Source organism: Pelodiscus sinensis, chromosome 25, assembly GCF_052426305.1.
Source record: "Pelodiscus sinensis isolate ZL-2025 chromosome 25, ASM5242630v1, whole genome shotgun sequence".
NCBI lineage: Eukaryota > Metazoa > Chordata > Testudines > Trionychidae > Pelodiscus > Pelodiscus sinensis.
Window position 1 is genome coordinate 18,433,846 of NC_143076.1, and position 17,730 is coordinate 18,451,575.

At 44.5% G+C, this 17,730-nt stretch overlaps 1 pseudogene; it reads right to left on the reverse strand.

Moving 5' to 3' along the window:
- Window positions 1-224: 224 nt before the first annotated feature.
- On the reverse strand, window positions 225-14,564 carry LOC106731909 (NXPE family member 4-like; annotated as a pseudogene).
- Between the last annotated feature and the right edge of the window lie 3,166 nt (window positions 14,565-17,730).

Sequence of the window (17,730 nt, forward strand, 5' to 3'; positions counted from 1 at the left end):
AGCAACAGAGGGGAACTACGTCCTTTGAGAGAGAAGCAATTGGTGAAAATTTATAAACAAGCATCTTGACAGCAGATCTATAGTAGTGAATAAAGAGTGACATTGGATCCAACCCAGAACAAAGACTACCACTAAAGCTAGAAACAGAAGGTAATAATCACTAATTCTTCCAGCTAGTCTGAGTCTTAGGACCAGTAAGGACTTTTACATAACAGAATCTGGGAGAAGGGTGTGAGGAAGGTAGACCGCATACTAGAATGATACCTTTAACCTGATTCTTTTGGTAATGAGTAAATTACAGTATCATTCACAGAGAGGGCAAAGCATTTTGAAATTGTGATTTTTAATGTACATTTACTCCAACAAACGTATCCCTGTTTTTTAATTTATAAAGAAAATAATCAAATTAGCAAGTTTTTTTGTGAGGTGGTGGGGAGGAGAGGAGATTTTTTTGGGGTGGGGAGAGATTGGTGAAATTTCCCTTTTTAGTTTTAGATAGTAACTGGAGAACAAAGCACTTGCTTGTCCTCCCAACCAGCTATAAACAGGCACACATATATATTAAAAACACATGGATTTGGTTCTCAAACCAGATGATCTGGGGGGTGAATTTCGTGGCTTAGGCAATCAGGCATTTTTCTTAATGTTGATAATCATTGGTGCCTATCGTTATCAGGAATGGACATAGACATGGAGCAATTCAGGGACATGCATGGATATGTGCATCTGCCTGGTATTTTCTGCTCTGGTGATTACTTTTGTGTCTGGGCTTCTAAGTAAAAGGCGTGGGATGTGCTTTGTGAACACTGAGCACCCTCCTGATGAAACATCAATAGGGAAGGGTCTAAAGTGCAGGCACAGCATTATGGCCGTGTCTTTCATTCCTGTGAGGCTGTCAATTCCACGTGTGATGTCGTCATCTTTTATGAAAAAGAATGAGAAGGAGGCACAAAGGGGTGCCCATATTTCTCTGGCTGAATTTGATCACCACAGGAATGGATGGTTCAAGAGCAAGAGTTATGGAGAGGATCATTCAAAGACAGTCAGAGGGATACCAAAGAATAAATATGCAGAACTTTAAACCACTGATTTTGTCACCATCTTCATTTTAAACAATGGAATCAACTATTCACAGAGGGTGAAATTCACTTCTCATGCTGGGAGTCAGCTTCAGGCTTGGATGCACAATCTAAACACAAACCTTCCAGTGAGTCCAAAGGACCAGGATTTCACCCGTACGGGGGAATTTACCCTTATCTGGGAGGGGTTGGCTTCTCTAGGCAGACCTCAAATAGAATTTCCTTGAATCTTGGATGGGTAAGGAGTAGAATTCTATTACTTTTAATAAGTCATGTTTTACAGTAGTGGCTAAGAGCCAACAAAGGACAGGATCCCATTGTTCAGGGCAAACAGAATCGCAGACAGTCCCTGTAGTACGTTTGTGTCTGTGATCTGTCATGCACATGGGTCTGGAGAAGTGTGGCCTCACCTTCTTCCCACAATCCCTAATAATGTTCCCTGTAATCTTTTCCATCCATGTATGGAATATTTTTTTATGTGCATCAAAGCATGTCTGATGGACACTTCCAATAGAAAAAAATTAGTTGTGGGTGCTCCACTAACCAACTGGGTGGCATTTGAATTTCTGCACAGGGAACACTGCCATCTAGGGAGGCAGCAGTCTCAGCTTTGGCTGGTTGAGAAGCTGCTTCTACCAGCTGGAGTCTCCAGCTGACACCATATTAGACCTGTGCTGCAGGAGTTCCTTATTTTTCCAAGCAGCATTCTAGAGCGCTGCATGCGATACTGCAAGACAGCCCCCTTCTGCCTTCCCTTTTTCACTTTGAACATTGACTCTCCTAGTCATTAAACATCATGAACAGCTTCTAGAATGTATTACCAATTGATTGCCCTTAATTTATAGCAAGCTACAATACAAGAGCATGGAATAATGTAACCTCCAAGTACTTCATGTAAGGGCAAAGAGTTTAAGTAAAGAAACTCATCGATACCAGTTAGAAAGGCCTCTGGAAATTTCAGTGCACGAAAGGCGAGGCCAAAAAAAAGAGATATGAAGGCCACTAAAATTCTAGCATGAGTTTTGAAATTAACGTCTAGGAAGAATGTACTCATCGCAGCTTCAAACCCTCCTTAAAACTCTTTTGCTGAGGTGGCTACGAAAAACTTCAGAGCCTCTAGGCTGCTGCTACCACTGCCTGTTTATTAACTGGTTCCTTGGACTGCCTCACTGCGCAGTTGCTGTCTACCTGCTTAGATTGTAAGCTCCTTTCGGAGCAGGAACTGCATTTGTGTGTGTGTGTGTGTGTGTGTTCAGGGCCACTGCGCCTGTATTCCCTTGTATGGTACAGGGACAGCAGCCACTCAAGTTTCCCACCTGTTGCCTTTCTTGGATGGAGACCCACATTTCTTCATCCTGATCCGGGCATATCCAGGCGGAACAGTTCCATGCCTTGACTGGGTTATTCACAGCACGGGACTCTGCTTCAGGAGACTTGCTTACTTTCCCTTCAGAGACTAACACCCCATCATGATAAGGTATCACACAGCATTTACCCGCAAGTCTCTTTTCTCTGTAGTGATTTTTAACATGGAGAATAAAGCCTATAAAAACAATGAAACAACACTGCGTGCTTTCTTATCAGCTTAGACATCACCCAACTCGATCCTGGGCTCTTGTAGGAGCAGTCCTAAACCCCATGCAAAGGGCTTCCACAGCCGCTCAACCTCCTCCCAACTTCTGCTCTGAACAAACACCCCCACATGTCTAGCCTCCCCTTCACATGGTTCTGGGGTCTTTGATGATCTCTTCGTGGAAGTCCAGGTTCAATCAGTTTTTCTCTCCAGGGCATAGCTTCAAAAGGACAGATTTGAAGTGGATCATTTGCATTCCCCTCACCTCCAGACATTTCCTAGGGAATTTACCTTATATATATTGCCCCCCAAAGTCCTTTCAGATTCTTTATATTAGTCAAGTCTCTGGAAAAGCTACATACAATCCTACAAGAAATCAAATAATTGTATTTGTAATACAATGGACCCAAAGCTATTATACCAAATTCACTATCATCATCATCAACAACCATGGGCTCAGCGCCCGTTGGTGTCCGATGCCTCCCTCACTATTTCCTTCTATCTTTCCCTGTCCAGTGCAGAGTGGCTGAGTTTCTGTAGACTAGCTCCATATCAATCTACTATATCATCCACCCATTCTCTGTGGGATCTGCCTCTCCTACTCGGACCATCCATTATGCCGAATACCACGGTCTTAACTTTTCACTCGTCGTGCATTCTGCAGATATGCCCGAGTAGCTGTAACTTCCATTGTATAACCTTCTGCAGTAGGTTCTTTCGGCTGTATCTTCCTAGATAATTCCTCGTTGGTGACCTTCTGCATCCATCCTAGTCTCAGGATCTTTCTATAACAACTCCTCTCAAACGCCAAGATCCTTCTCTTCGAATCTTTTATCATCACCCATGTCTCACATCTGTACAACATGCTGCTAAATACGTCATGTTTTCAAGACGCTCAGGTTCGTTCCTAAGCTAATCGCTTTACTTTTCCAGATCTTATCTATCGCCTTCAAACTCGCTCATGCTTTCGCTATTTTAGTCACTATTTCCTTCTTACAGTCTAGATCATGTCATGTTGCTCCCCAAATATGTGAACTTCTCTATGTTTTCTAGTTTGATCCCATCTACACTGATCTTCCTTCCTAATCTTCAAATACCATTGTCTTGGTTTCATCAACATTCACTAGGTTTTACTTAATTCAACAAAGTTTATCTCAAATCTGTAAAGCATGTCCTGGACAGATGCAGCATATTTCCAGTGTGTCACTCTTAAGCCAATGGGTCCTGCTTCGTGACCACGGGGCTCCCTCATTATATGCCAACATGAATAATAATTATAATATTCCTTTCCTTCCAGAGTGACCTCAGCTATTCTTATTTACACCAGTGGAAGATCTGATCTTTGTGCTAAAATGCTGTTGGATTGAGTCCGAAAAGTGATGTGATAAAAACAGTTGTGCCTTTTTCAGCACTACAGTGTCCCATGTCTGTGATGTTTCTCGCAAACCCAAGCTTATACTAGCATTACTGAGACCAGCGCTATCTTTCACGTCGGCAGAGCTGTCAGCTAAGTTCTAATTGAAGAATCTTTATTACTGGTGATGAGCAGTGTAGCTTTGCAAATCCCAGGCTCAGCTCACAGATCTAGTCAGAAAAAAAAAAGATCTTTTGACGTGTGAACAGAGTAAATATTATGTGAAAATCACTGAAAGAAAATATATGTGGCGCCCCATCCTGTCATTTTTTCAAAAGAGATCAGCATTTTAGAGTGTTGCAACATGCACTATTGTAACATGAGGTGCTGATTTGAGACTCCTGGAATAACAAGAGAACAGGGAAAGATTGTCAAGCTTAACTTCCCGGGCAGAACAAAAACCTGTCACTTATATGCTAATACTGCATAAGCAGCATATGTTTTACATACTGGACTTTTATGAGATCATGTATTGACTCACATGAATTAATCTAAAAATGGCTTCTTTCATATACCACTGTCCTCATGCATATATATAACAACATGTAAATGTGATCTGCTAAGTACAGGAAGCAGAAGTCAGATTATTTCTCTCTGGGTGATATTCTTCATTTTAATGAGACATCTGGGATTATTCCCCTGCATGCACCAGTCTCATTAATGCTTATACAGACACTGACTGAATGGCAGGTATTGCTATTATGAAAGGTACATCAGACCAGAACTTGGGGTCCAGGTGGAAGGGCCTATATTGATCAAAGCTACGTGGATCTCATGAAGCATTTTATTTTTGAAGATCGCTAGAAAAGGGTCTCAGATGAGTCAAACCCAACAAAATCTGCTGTTCCCTCCTGCCCCCCCGAGTCATGTCTTTTCAATCCATCAGATAACCTTTAAGGTCCAAATCAGTCTCACTTAGCAGGCAATATTGTTTCAAATACTACATGGTAAGTCTCTAGCCTTTCAGTTCTTCTTTAAATCTGCCACATGTGAACAGGAGGCAGGTATGTGCTACGCATGAGGCAGGTTTTGGTAGCAGCTTTCTGTGCTGAAGAGGCGAATCTGGAAAGGAAATCTCCCGTATGACTGACATTCTGCTTCAAAGAGTGGCAAAAAGCAAGCTCAAACTCTAACTGGTCAGCTTTGCAGGATTAGTGGGGAGCTGAGCATCACTGAAGTCTGGTCTGTGGGTCAGAAATCCAGATACACATTTTTACTAGAAAACAGGGCTATGGTACAGGAATAACCTGTCCTAGGGCTCCTTCGTGGGAAATAAGGCCTGGAAGAATGAGGGTTCTTTAATAGGTAGCAGGTTAAATACAAACAAAAGGAAGTACTTCTCGTGCTACACAGTCAACCTGTGGAACTCCTTGCCAGAGGACATTGTAAAGGCCAAGACTATAACAGGGTTAAAAAAAAAGACCATAGATAAATTCATTTAATGAGCTGGTGATACCATGTGATTTCAACCTATGACCAGAACCAATTATTGTTCTGCACCTGGACCTATTACCAATTAGTGTTTTGCACTCTCAGCCCTGTTTGTGCCAAGTTCTGTCAGCTGTGGCCAAGGCTCTCCGCTTCCCGCCACTGCTGTAAAGCAGGGGGATTCAGCTGGGAGATGGCAGCAGAACAGGCTGCTGAGTCCTGCTGCTTCTTCCAGCTCCTGCAACTGCACTGAGTGCAAGGGGGAGTCTGTACCAAGCCACCCCGCTGTTCCCTAAAGCTGCCCTGAGCCCTATGGGCTAAGCTCAATATGGGGGGATTGTCCCATCCATAGAATAGTTGGGGCAGCTGCTGCGGGGCCCCCCCAGTGGGGCTCAGGTCAGCCCCTACAAACCATCCCCACTCTGCCCACTGTGTTAAAGCAAGATGTAAACAAAGATCCTGTTGGTTAAAAGAGCTCAAGAGTGTTTTTGAGGTTTATAAAATCACACTTCTAAAAAATCATTGTCTTCCCTGCCCCTCCCGCGGCTGCCTTTGGGCAGAGGGGCATCCGTTTAACAGCATTGTCTAGGGCTTCATAAATCCTAAGAACACCCTGTTTGGGGTAACAAGTTCATCACTGCTTCAGCTTCAAACAAGCACCTCATCTGAGGCCTCCCTTAGCCACGTCCTTCCAGCTCTTCCCTAAGGATTGGGACTCGCCAAGGATCAGCAGTCCTGGCCTTTTCTGGATGGGAAAGAGGGCCCTGAACCAGTCTCAACACAGTTATTCACCCAAGGGTCTCTGCTGGAGAACCCAGGTTGAACTAGGAAACTCATCTCCAAGAGAGCCTGAGAATGGGGAAGGAACATTAGCATCCCCCTCCCCTTCTGGGGAAGGTTCATACAATGCCCCAACCCCACAGACACAGTTGCATTTAGGCTACACTATAGAGTTATCCTAAGACATCTGAATAGCTTTCACATCTGGCTCCAAGTCATTTATGAAAATGGGCCTGAGGCTCCTAAAAGGGCTGGATTCCCTTCCAAAAACTGTATCCACTGTAGCTCAGTAATGGGCTTTAAGGTTCACAAATAGTTTCTTGGCCTTGATGAAGGTCATTCTGTGATCACAGGAACCAGAATGTCATGCAGATAGCTCAGTGGCATGAGCGCTTCCGCAGGATTTCCACAACCAAATGGGTTCAGACTCTGAATATATTTACAGTATCAGAACTGACTCTCAAAACCCTTTGGCCATTCCCCTCATCAGTATCCTCTACACTGTCAAACACCCCATTCCTACAGAATCTACTACAGGATCTTCTAGCATGCCTGCCATTATTTATGCCTGTCATTTGCAAAGGGTGAGATCTATGCAGCTAATGCTTTGAAACCAACTCTTAAACCCTCTCCAAAACTTGGAAGAAGGCATGGATTATGGTTCAATGTTAGGTCATGGCTCTACTAGGAAACTATTTCAAAATTAGTAAATTCAATTAAACTCCCGAATTAACAGATTGGAACTAGTGTGCCCACACTATGGGAAAGTCTCGAAATTCAAATTATTCTGGAGAGTAATTATTTCCAGCACTGGAGCATCCATGCTACCACTATTTTGAAATAACTATTTCGGAATTAGCGTTACTGCTGATGAAAAGCAGGAGTACAGATTTTGAATTCTGCAGCCCGTTATTTTGAAATAATGGGCTTGGTAGTGAGGATACTCCACTTATAAATTCAACCTTGTAGATCAGTGCTTAGAGACCTGTTAGCAGAATGCCAGATCTCAATGTCTTGAAAAAAAAGGTCTCTGTCTTCAGGCACATCAAAACCTCACAAGGCTCATCATGAGCTTTGACACAGTAGAACATTTCTTGATCGCGTTGGCCTAGCATTGACATAATTGCGGCTTTGTAGTTAGATGAAGACCACATTTGAGTGAGAACAGCCTATGTACCAATGGCAATCATGATAACGAGAGCTATTTTTTCATAGCCTTTCTTCCATGCTTTCTGCAATGCAGAAACACCTTTACAAGGGAATAGAGGAGTAAGAGAGAGACTTCAACTCTGCCCTCCAAAAACAATCAAATGAAATTAACAAATTGTTATGCTCTTCAATATGTTCACAAGCGCTGAGCTGGAATTTAAAGAAATCTATCCTTGCTCTCAGCAAATCTGCTCCATCTTCCTTTCTTTTGCCTACCTCATTGTACAGATTAAGTTAATAGCTGGGGGTACGTCTACACTACAGCGCTAGTTCGAACTAACTTAGTTCGAATTAGTTAATTCGAACTAAGCTAGTTCGAACTAACGCATCTAGAACTAAAAACTAGTTCGAACTAGCGTTTTGCTAGTTCGAACTAGTAAGTCCACATTGAGTGGACTCTGAACAGGGCTTAATGATGGCCGGAAGCAGTGCCGGCAGGGCATAAAAGGAGGACTTAGAGCATGGAGATACTGTCTCAGGCTAGCCGAGGGCTGCGCTTAAAGGGTCCCGACCCCCACCCCGGACACACAGTTCTAAGGGGTGCCCCGCTTGCAAAGAAGTTCTGGCTTGGAGTGCCCTGAGTGCCCACACTGGGCACATCACACCACTCGGCCATCAGCCCGGCTGCACTTGCCGCAGGCTGCCATCTGGGGAGAGGGAGTAATTGGGGGGCTGCAGGAGAGCTTCCACCCCCAGAAGCCCGCAGAGCCAGCCCAGTCCTCCCCATCGGGGGCTCGTACCCCATTCCTCCCTCACCTCCTTCCACTTGCCCTTCCCTAGCCCCCCTTCTTCTTGATGTACAAAATAAAGATAACGTTTCTTCCAACATTGACTCTGTCTTTATTGAAAAAAACTGGGGGAGACTGGGAAAAGGAGGTGGGAGAGGGGAAGAGAAAGGCTGGGAGAGGGGAGGGCAACTAACATGATCAGGGGTTGGGAACAGGTCCCAGATGAAGAGAGGCTACAGAGACTGGGACTGTTCAGCTTAGAAAAGAGGAGACGGAGGGGGGACAGGATAGAGGTCTCTAAAAGCAGGGGTTGGGTGGAGAGGGTGCATTCAGAAAAGTTCTTCCTGAGTTCCCATAAAGAAGGACTAGAGGACACCAAAGGAAAGGACTGGGTAGCAGGCTTGAAACTAGTAAGAGAAAGTTGTTGTTCTTCACAAAGCAAATAGTTAACCTGTGGAACTCCTTGCTGCAGGAGGCTGTGAAGGCTAGAACTAGAACAGAGTTGAAAGGGAAGTGAGATCAAGTGATGGAGGTTGGGTCCATGGAGTCCTATTAGCCAGAGGGTAGGAGTGGTGTCCCTGCCCAAAGTTTGTGGAAGGCTGGAGAGGGATGGCACGAGACAAATGGCTTGGTCATTGTCTTCGGTCCATCCCCTCCAGGGTCCCTAGGGTTGGCCGCTGTTGGCAGACAGGCTACTGGGCTAGATGGACCTTTGGTCTGACCCAGGACGGCCATTGTAAGCTCAGGGCTCAGTGTCGGGGGTCTCAGTGGACCCCCTTGATTTTCATGCACACCTGGTCCTGGGTGGCCAGGCTGGCAGCTCTCCTGCCCTAGCCGGCCACTTTCCTGTGCCTAGTGCGGAGATCGTGGACGAGGTCCACGATGTCCGCACTAGCCCAGGAAGGTGCCCGCCTCTTGCGGTCCAGGGCAAGCTCCCGGGAGCCGCCAGCCTGGTCCCGGCAAGAGGGGGTGGGCTGGGGGGCATCGGGTGGGTGGCTCTGTGCCGTGCCAGGTGCAGGGTCTGCTAGCTGGGTGCTGGCAGGCTTGCACCTGGCACGGGCACCGTAGCCAGCCCGTGCCCCTTTAAGGGGTCCGGGGCCGGGAGGGGGGCATAGAGTTTCCCTGGTGTTGGCCAGAGTGGCCACCAGGGAAACCTGGGGAGGGCTAGCCTCCCACTAGTTCGAACTAAAGGGCTACACAGCCCTTAGTTCGAACTAGCTAGTTCGAACTAGGCGTTAGTCCTCGTAAAATGAGGTTTACCTAGTTCGAACTAAGCGCTCCGCTAGTTCGATTCAAATTCGAACTAGCGAAGCGCTAGTGTAGCGCATAGGAAAGTTAGTTCGAACTAACGTCCGTTAGTTCGAACTAACTTTCTAGTGTAGACATACCCTAAGAGGTTTCCAGCACATCAGGTAGTGGTATGGGGTTTAATACAACAGCCACACTCTGCTCAGTATGTCAGGGAAAGAGACATGAAGTATTAACCCGCCTGTTTTCTTGAGGATGTTCTTTAGTTCCCACTCTATTCCCTCCATCAGATTATAGCCTGCAATGTGCCATGGCTGGCTTAGATTCCCATTGGACTTGATGGAAAAGGCTCAATTAACTGCAGTGGCAGCCAGAGTTACTTCCAAGTTTCTCTGCGATGTTTCACGTTGCCCTCTAAAGATGGTGAGCTCGGGTGTGCAACAAGCGAAAAGTAATTAGAAAGAGACGATCTAGTTGGACATCTTCAGGCCCAAAGGTGCCATGTCTGATCTCCTGGCTTGTCCAGGCCTGACTCTTTCATCCAGCAATTCCTGCAGTGGAGGGAATTGCTCTTTCTGCTCTGCCAGTAAATACGATTGAGCTGGATAACTAGTGGTTGAACGAGAACATCTCTCTTCCAAGATGTGTGGAATCTATTTAGAGACTCTAAATGAGGCTGAATTTGCCACTTCCCTTGATTAGTGGCTTTTGGGTTTAATTACTTTCACTGGTTTATCTTTTCCAATTTTCTTTTTTTCTAATTTTCTCCTCCAGTTATAGAGTCTTGCTACACTTTGGTCTTCTATCTGAAAGGCCCCCACCTTCATAGCATTTATTCTTTTCTATCAAGGTGAACTGATGACATACCTAGAAGCACCTAAGCAGGGAGAATATTTCTGATATGGAATCATCATTGCTTTTATGAGCTAGGCACCTATTTATTCTTTCCTGGAAAATAGAAGTGGTTTGAAATCACCATCATCAAAAGGAATCACTGGACTTAATTAAGCCATAGGTTCTCACCACTGCAGTTCCATTATGAGATAACTGACCACAATGCACGTTATTGATCGTGTACGGAAGATGGAGGCACATAATGCCTTCCAGCTGTCTCTCGGAGAAATGGTATGCACAGGGATTGCTGAGATCACAGCACATCATTAACACGATTAAGCCAATATAAATATTTTGAAGTGTTAAAAATGGTTTTATGGTGTGCAGGTATCCTACTGAGGAACACGAGGGGCAATCAAAGCTAAACTGTGCCTGGTTCTTGGGAGCTTCTGACACATTGTACTCTGACAATAAGGGTGTGTCTAGAGTACGGGTTTTTTTTCCAAAAAAAGTGGCTCTTTTTCGAAAAAACTTCTCCTGCATCTAGACTGCTGCCACATTCTTTCGAAAGTAAATTGAAAAAACACGGCAGTTTTTTTGACCGTGGAAAACCTCATTTTACGAGGAATGACACCTTTTTTTGAAAGTGCTTATTTGAAAAAAGGCGCTATGTAATGCAAACTGTGCTTTTTCGAAAGAGAGAATCAAGACTGCTTGGGTGCTCTCTCTTGAAAAAGTGGCTTGCTTTATCGAAAATAGTGGTTGTAGTCTAGACGCTCTTTTTTGAAAGAGGCTTGCAGTCTAGACGTAGCCTAGGATATCTCATCTTAGGCATGGGTGGAACACCAGGGAATATCCCAGTGCTACAGCAGGCAGTAGTTAGGATGTTCTTCCTTCTGTGCTAGTCCTGAATCGATTCCACAGGGGCACAGTGCTATGGGGGATTCTCATGGCATGTAACACACAGGCTACATCTACATGGGCTCGTTCTCATGCAAAAACTCTTCTGTGGAAGAGTTCTTCTGGAAAACTCTTCCAGAAGAGAGCATTTACACTGGCATGTGCTTTTGCGCAAGAGCATCCATGCCAGCGTAGATGCTCTCTTGCGCAAGAAAGCTCTGATGGCCATTTTAATCATCGGGCTTTCTTGCGCAAGAAATTCATGTTGCCTGTCTATGCTGGCCTCTTCTAGAAGAGCTCATGCGCAACAGGGCTTATTCCTGAGTGGGAGCGTCAGAGTTCTCATGCAAGAAGCCCTGATTTTATATATTAGAACGTCAAGAACACGCGGCCAGTGTAGACAGGCAGCAAGTTTTTGCGTAAGAGCGGCTGCTTTTGCGCGAGATTGCACCGGTTTAGACACAGCCTAAGGTTTTAAAAACAATGAAAAGTCCTGTGGCACCTTAAATATTTCAGGAGTTATCATTTCGAAATAAGTTATTTCGAAATAATCTCATAGTGTAGACATAGTCTATTTCAAGATAGGCATTATTCCTCATCAGAAGCAGGAGTTATTTAAAAATAACAAGCCCATTATTTTGGAATAATTTCAAAAATTGCTTGCTGTGTGGACTCCTGCCTTGTTATTTCAAAATAACTTCCCAGTGTAGACATGCCCTTACAGACTAACAAAAATATATAGGCTCGTGAGCTTTCATGGGTAAGACTCACTTCATTAGAACATATCCATGAAAGCTCATGATCCTATATATTTTTGTTAGTCTGTAACTTTAGAAGCAATGAGTAGTCCTGTGGCACCTTAGGGTATGTCTGCACTACCACCCTAGTTTGAACTAGGGTGGTAATGTAGTCAACCGGAATTGCAAATGAAGCCCGGGATTTGAATTTCCCGGACTTCATTTGCATGTTGCCGGGCGCCACCATTTTTAAATGTCCGCTAGTTCGGACTCCGTGCCCCGCGGCTACATGCGGCACGAACTAGGTAGTTCGGACTAGGCTTCCTATTCCGAACTATGGTTACTCCTCGTGGAACGAGGATTGGAAGGGACCTTGAGAGGTCATCAAATCCAATCCCCTGGCCTCATGGAAGGACCAAGCACCACCTAGATCAGTGGTCTCTAATCTTTTAACACCCAAGATCACTTTTTAAATGTCAGAACAAGCCAAGAGCTACTGCTCCATCCTTCCCCCAGGACCCCAACCCTTCCTTGAAGCCCCGCCTTCTCTATTCTCCTCCTCTCCATCACTTGCTGTCCCCAGCCCTTATACACTCTACACTGATTTTTTTTTCTGATTCTTCTGTAGGAAGAGCTTTTTTTCCAACATTTGACCAGTCTAGACTGGTCCTTCAGAAGCCCCCTTATTCCTTGTGGAACGAGGAATACAGAGGTTACTGAAAGAGCATGTTTGCTCTTCCACTAAAAAAAGTGGAAGAACAAACATGTCCCTGGATGTGGAAGAGTTTTTCTGGGATAGCTCTGGAATCCTGGAAAAACTCCTGTAATATAGCTGTGCCCTTACTTGCTTGAGACAGGATGTGCAGGCTCTGGGGTGGGAATGAGGGATTTGAGTGTGGGAAGGGGTGAGAGGTGCAAGCTCTGGGAGGAAATTTGGATGCAGGGGGAGGTAGAGAAGGGGATGCTGGCTCGGGGAGGGGGCGTCAGGCTGGGGAGTGTTGGGGTCAGATAGAGGGTTGGGGTACTAAGCAAGCCACAGGCTTGTGGATGTGAGGGTGCAGGAATTTGGGTTGGGGTATGTGAGGGACTCAGGGCAGGGGGGTCCAGTGTATGATAGGCTCAGGTCTATGGTCTGGGGGGTGCAGGAGTGTTATGATGTTGCAGCCAGATGGGGGCTTGGCCCCAATTGGGGGTTTGTTGGCCAGGCTTCATTTTTAAATAAAATACTGTGTCAAACACAAAAAGTTTCTGCATTGTCTTTATTTCTGAGAAAGGCAGGGAATCTGTTTTGAGTCAGGGGTCACCGACCCACAGAAAAGTCAGTTGGGGCCACACAAGTGAGATGCAAGAAAATAACTCCTCCAAAACCCCCACAAGCCTCACTAATGTGGCCCCAACTGTGCTGGTGGAAGCAGAGGACATGGTACTGGGGAAGGGTGCTAGTGGGTGCTGGGGCAGGGGACAGGGTTCCAGTGGGGGCAGGGGACAGGGTGCTGGGGTGGGGGCATGATGCCAGTGGGGGAAAGGGGATAGGGTGCCGGGGGGGCAGGGACAGGGTTCTGCAGCAGGGGACAAGGTGCCAGAGGGAAAAGGGTGCCAGTGGGAACAGGGGACAGGGTTCTGCAGCAAGGGACAGGGTGTTGCTGGGAGCAGGGGGCAGAGGACAAGGAGTCCCCTGCAACCTCCTCCTCCCGGGACTCCTCCTCCCTCCCCCCCATAGAGGAGGGAAGCCCCGGCACACGCCTCCTCTGGAACCCCCGGGAATGGCACGCAGCTACAGGACTTCTGTTCACCCTGCAGGAAGCCAGCACTCCCTCCATTGTTGCTGGAGGTAGGTAGTGGGGCTTTTTGGGGGTGGGGGTGAAATGGGGATGGCCCCAAACGCCTCGCGATCGACTGGTCGAGCCCTTGCGATCGACCACTTGATTGCGATCAAAGGGTTGGTGACCACAGACCTAGATCATTGCTGATAGATGTCCATCCAACCTGTTCTTAAATATTTCCAATGATGGAGATTCCACAAGCTCCGTAGGCAATTTATTCCAGTGTTTAACCATCATGATAGTTAGGAAGTTTTTCCTAGTGTCCAAACTAAACCTCCCTTGCTGCAGTTTAAGCCCCTTGCTTCTTGTCCGATCCTCAGAGGTCAAGGAAAACAATTTTACTCCCTCCTCTTCGTGACACCCTTTTAGATACTTAAAAACTGCTATCATGTCCCCTCTCAGTCTTCTCTTTTCTACACTAAACACACCCAGTTATTTCAGTCTTCCCTCATCAGTCATGTTTTCTAGACCTTCATTCATTTTTGTTGCTCTTCTCTGGACCTTCTCCAGTTTCTCCACATCTTTCCTGGAATGTGGTACCCAGAACTGGACACAATACTCCAACTGAGGCCTAGTCAGCACACAGTAGAGCAGAATGATTTCTTGTGTCTTGCTCACAACACTCCTGTTAATGCATCCCAGAATCATGGGTTTTTTTTTAACAAGCTGCTGTGTTCCATCCCAGATGTGGCAGCATTTCAGTAGACGAGCTGATCATTACATATAGCTTGTATTGCAATTTGTTAGGATCTTTGCCATTCCACTCGCACATGGCTCTTTCTTTACACTCATGGTTCGTTTTTACAGACATTTGGTTATTGCAGATGTGAGGTCACAGTTGGATTTTTTTGATGACTATAGAACCCAATTCTGGACTACCAGATTTTATCACATCAAATGCAATGAAATGTCTTGTTCGTGGTTAATCGCTCCTTTTTTACTGTCTTTCTGTTTTGAGTGTAGGACTCTACTGTTGATCAAAGTCTGCACAGTGCGGAATAAACATAATTGTAAAGGTGCTAAATAAATGTTTGCCAGCATTTTGAAAAGTGATTTGCAATTTGGAGGACCCAATCAGAAATACCTTGGCTAGAACCTGAAGTGGGAGAAACTCAGTCCGGAATGGAGATCCACCTGATTGACAGAGAGGGTAATTTGCCACAGGAATAATTAAGATGTAGATTTGGAGGATTCTTCATCTCTTTAATCAAGAATGAAGATCTTTGTAAAAGATCTGGGATCAGTTCTGGGCTTGATGCAGGAATCATTGGCAGAGATTCTTTGGCCCAAGTTGCACAGAAATTTAGAACAGATGATCAAAATGGTCCCTTCTGGCCTCATCAATCTATGAAAACGCTTGAAAGGGCCTAATTTTCAACAAGTGCTGAATGGCTGTCCCTTGAAAATCAGGCTCTTTTAAAGTGTCTCAAGTAGAGTTCCCAAAAAGGGAGGCATCTGAAATCCCTAGTCACTGCTGAAAACCTTGGCTATAGGCTGTTATTTCCAGATGAAACAAAATCAAGGTCAGTAGAAGATTTACATGTTTCTTCAACCCCTTTTGTGGTAAAAGATTCATCTCCTTATCGCTGAATCAGTCAGTTTGTCTATGAAATTTACCTTTTTTTGAGAGAGAGAGAGAGAGAGAGAGAGACTAAGATTTCAAATGGTAACCTAACAAATCATGACTTTGTCTACACTGCCGGCTTTTGCAGGCAGAGAATATGCAAATCAAGTGCTGATTAGCATTTTGTCGTACTTCATTTGCATAATCTATTCGAGCCGTTTTTGCGCAAGGGGTTTTTACGCAAAAACAAGCAAGGTGGGGCTATGTCTACACTACGAGTTTTCTCGGCAAAAAATATGCAATCTCATTTGCATATTTTCTGCTGATCCTTATTTTCGCTAGGGTTTTTGTGCAAAAACAAGCAGTGTGGACGTTTTCTTTTAGCGCAAAAACCCCTTTTCCCGCAAAATCCTTATGCCCCCAAAAAGGAGGTTTTTCTGATCTTGTGGGAAAAGGGGTTTTTGTGCAAAAAGAAAACATCCACACTGCTTGTTTTTGCACAAAACCCCTCAGCCAAAAAAAACGGATCCGCAGAAAATATGCAAATGAGTCCCTCATTAGCATACTTTTTGCCTAGAAAACTCATAGTGTAGATGTAGCCTGGATGTTTCCTTTTTGCGCAAAAAAACCCCTTTTTGCACAAGATCCTTATCCCTCTGCACAAAAAGGAAAGGTCCACGCTGCTTGTTTTTGCGCAAAAACCCCTCATGCAAAAATGGCTCGAATATATTAGGCAAATGAAGTGTGACAAAATGCTAATCAGCGCTTCATTTGCATACGCTCTGCCAGCAAAAGCCAGCAGTGTAGACATAGCCCAGAAGATTAAAAACACTTCTGAATTCAGCCTCAATGTCTCAATGGAATTTCAGTTGATTCTGAATTCTCACCAGTTGCAGAACATTTATCTAAACCGCTTGCAGTTTGTGTATTTCCGGTTGTAGCTATGGCTAAGATGCAGATACTCAGAAATGGAGATTCTGGGAAAACTGGCTTGAGCAAGCAGATTTCCTGTCATTTTCTTATAAAAGGATCTGTGCAGCCAGAGTAAGGTCACAGAAAGTTGAAGGAATAATATAAGCAAACAAAACCACTTGTGGGCTAGTTTAAGAGGAGTGAAACTGGCTTATGTAACAAAGAGAGACAGCTCCCTCCTTAGATTTCAATGCTGCAATTGACTAAGCAAAAAAACTCATAATGCACTGCAGGACTGGGACCATAAAGAGTTTCCAGTCTCGATCCCAGATCTGGCAAGCTGGCCTATGCCAATACACCACCCACAGAGCACCAGTGATCTCAATGAGCTTGGGTCAGGAGCACGGAAAGAAATGTTTTTCTCTACGCTTGAGGATTGCAATTCATTGCAGCACCAGCAGATGCTAACCTAAAGCAGCACAAACCGCTCATGTAGCAACTGTTGGTCTGCACATTCTCGTAGATTTTCATTTTGTTTGTTTTTTCTATTTTATATTTTTACTTTTATCCCCCTAATCTGCAAAAAAAAAAAAAAATATTATAAACTGTCCTAGTTTTGCTCCTTTTTTATATTTTTTTCTTAATTGGCTTTTTTTCTTAGAACATTGAAAAATATTCCATCTGTGTTTATACATTTTTAAATACTGTTTATTCTTGCTTCTGAAGCAATTCTGTTGCATGGTAAATTTTGTCTAGTTTTTCCTGTATTATGCAATAGAGTTCCTGTTTTTGTATACTGGACTATTTTGAGGTTCTGATTTAGTACAAATTTGTCATGCATCTTGGCAAAAGGCAGATAAAAACACCAAAGCTATACTTTATCTTTTCGCGGAGAGCCCAGTCTTATAGCCCTAACTATGCCTGTAAGTCCTGCTAACATCAATGAGAGTTTGCTGCCTGTGTATGCTGTAGGATTGTCTCCTTAAATAGGACTTCTGTTTGTGTACATTTGCAAATATTAAACATCAAACTCGTCAGCTTCAGACAATGAGGTAAAAAAGCAGCTGAAGTGGGGTTTCAGACATATTTCCCTATTTTAAAAAATATATCTCTTGTGATTCTATAAAACCTCTGCAGAAACAGCAAGGGAAGGAAACTGATGAAGGCTCCGTTCCGGCACATAGGCAGGCATGGAAGTAACTTTGCTCATGTGAATTACCCCATTCATTTAAATGGTATTATCCCCAGGAATTAAGTTATTCACACGCGTGAGAGTTTGAAAGTTCCCAGTGCAATAATAATGGGTCACATCGTTTCTGGTAATAAAACAGCGGTTAACACTTACATAGTCTTCTTGGGATTTGTACTCTTCAAGGTACTTTATGAAAAGTTATATACACACACACACACTGATTTTAACATCTTGATTTAAATCAACTTACACATAAGTTACTCACCGTTGAGCTACAACCAAATCCCCATATAAATCTTTGTAGTCTAC